Raw genomic sequence first — 2,988 nt, 5'->3', positions numbered from 1 at the left:
TAATTAATTAGTTATATTCAAGTTCCAAGTTTAAGTTCAACTTCAAGTTCTAAATTCAAGTTCATATCTAGTTATATATAAACTTCTAATCCAACAATTAGTTATATATTCAAGTTCTAATTCAAAAAAAACCTCATCGATCAATATATATTCATGACATTCAAACATTCAGCACTATATTGTCATGACATTCAAACATTCATCATATACACTTCAATTACTAATTTCTAACTTCAAAGTAACACTTTACTAACTAACAATATATCAATCAAATTTAAAAAAAATCTCAATTCACAATCAAATTACATATTCTCAAGTTCAAACTAGTCCTAAATTCAAAAAACCCTAATTCATTCACTAATTACAATACCCAATTTAAAAATGCCCAATTTAAAAGAAAATCCTAAAATAAAAAATCTCCAATTCTCTACCTAACTAACAATAATCAAATCAAATTAACAATAGCACAACCCAACATACTAAAACAATAATATACTAACTAACAATCAACTATAATCACTAGAGTTGAAAAAAAAACAACCTAAAATTAAACACCAACCTTAACAAAGAAGAGAGGCGACGGACGGCGACGGGCAAGGGCAGCACGACGGCGGTGGAGGCAGCAGGCGGTGGAGGGAGATCGATAGAGAGAAGGGAGAGAATAAAAGTGAAGAGAGAAGAAGAGAGAAGAAAATAAGACAATCCCGATCTGGGTCAAAGATAATTTAAGAAAAGCGACAGACAACGTCTCTTTGTCCGTCCCTTTTTTAAAAATACTTGACCAAAATTTTGACCAAAAAAGTGACAGACTAAGAGATGCTGTCCGTCGCTTTTCATAAATGTTTGACCAGTCATGTTGACCAAAAAGCGACGGACTTAGAGATGATGTTCGTCGCTCCTTTAAAAAAATAATTAATCAATTAATTATTAATTATATATTTATTTGACGCAAAAATCCGCAAAAAAAAAGTGACGGACTAAGAGATGCTGTCCGTCGTTTTTTGAAAAATAATTTAAAAAATAATTATTTTTATTAAAAAGCGACGGACATGTGGTAAATGGCGTCTCTTTTCTGTCCGTCGTTTTTTAGCAGTTTTTTAGTAGTGACATGTCTCGAGTTCCTTTTTCTAGTGTTGTCGGGAGTTTGATGTATGCTATGATGTGTACTCGCCTAGACATTTGTTATGTCGTGAGTCTAGTTAGCAGGTATCAATCCAATCCTGGAAGAGATCATTGAAAAGTAGTAAAGAGAATATTTCGATACCTAAAGGAAACTACAGATCATACACAATGTTATAGTGGATATGATTTATTCGTAAGAGGTTATACAAATGCTGATTGAGCTGGTTACCGGGATGATAGAAAATCAACATCCGGTTATGCTTTCTTACTAAATTGTGGTGCTATTTCATGGAAAAGTAAGAAGCAAACTTGCACAACTCTTTCAACCATGGAATCTGAATTTGTGGCATATGCGTCTGCAGTACAATAAGTTGTTCGGTTAAAGAGATTCTTTGAGCATTTGAGTATTGCAAAGAATTCTAAGGGTCCCATGATTCTATATTGTGATAGTCAAGCGGCTATCGCATATGCAAAGGATCCTAAGTATCACATCAAGACCAAACACATTGACATCAAGTATAACTTTGTGAAAGACGTAGTGACAAGTGGAGAAATAACTTTGCAATACATTCCTACACGTGAAATGATAACTGATCCTTTTACGAAGGCCATCTCTAGAGACTTGTTTGAAAAACATGTTAAGGCTCTAGGTTTACGTAGAGTATGATGATATTTCTATATTGTAAAATGACTTGATTGTTATTGTTATGTTGTAATTTTACTATCTTTATAAAAATCACTTTTTGAAATGTTCTAAGTATAAAACATTTTAAGAAAATACTTAGAAAAGAGTCGCTACTTAATTTTTAAGGAAATTAAGAAAACTTATAATTTTCAAAGATTTAAACAGAAAAATCATTTGAAATTATCAAAGAGGGTTCGGGGTTCAATTTACACTTTGAGAAGGGTTTAAGCATTCGAAGTGTCCGCTAACATGCGGTTGACCTGCGACTTGACTAAAATATATTTTTTGACTATTTTTAGAAAATGATTTAACATAAAAAAATAATAATTTAATATTTTATTAACTTTGAGAAAATAATTAAATAAATGACACTTTTTATTTTTATTTTTTAGAGAAAAGGATTCAAAATGAAACATTTGACTCGAAATATAAGTGATTAGAATATTAATAAAACTAGATTAATTAGAATTCATTTAATTCATTTTTAAAATAATAATTTAAACCAATTTAGTCAATTAAAACATGGGAACTATTTTAAATTAATTGAAGATTAAGTAAAAGTTTTCAATAAAAGTACAAGGGTTGATAAAAAAAAAGGGAAAACTTAATTGAAATAAACTTAACATAAACAATATGGTTCATCTTTTGGGGATTTTAATTAAATTAATCCAAGCCAAATAAAAGGGTTGAAATTAATACAAATAATAATAAGAGTAAAATAAGAAAGTTAGAATGTGGGCCTTTTTGCCCAAATTTCCAGATTTGGTGGGCCTTCTGGCCCATTTTTGCTTGGACCTGTCATGCAAAAGATGGGCTTTGGCCCATTTCTTCCCCCTGAAAACCAGCATATACAATGAGTGTATATTTATGTATACAGGCTGTATTTTAGCCGATTTTCTGTATCTTAGGCTGTATACCGAATGTATGCAGCCCACTTCAACTTTCAGCACCTGTATTTTTATTTTTGGACCTGTATATCAATATTCCTCATGTATACCAGTGTATACTACTGTATATGACAGGTATACAACCCATTTTCGGACTTTCCGGGGCATGTTTCAGCTTCTCTTTCAACGCAAATATGAGGATGACTCGGAACGACTCAAGGATATGCAAGATATGAGTCCAAAGTGAACTCGGATTGACAATTCATGCAATGAAAACAAAGAATAAGGATTAGC

This window comes from Solanum tuberosum, unplaced genomic scaffold, assembly GCF_000226075.1.
Source record: "Solanum tuberosum cultivar DM 1-3 516 R44 unplaced genomic scaffold, SolTub_3.0 scf00069, whole genome shotgun sequence".
NCBI classification, from domain to species: Eukaryota; Viridiplantae; Streptophyta; class Magnoliopsida; order Solanales; family Solanaceae; genus Solanum; species Solanum tuberosum.
The sequence above is the reverse complement of the archived record's forward strand: the minus strand, read 5'-3'. Positions refer to the sequence as shown.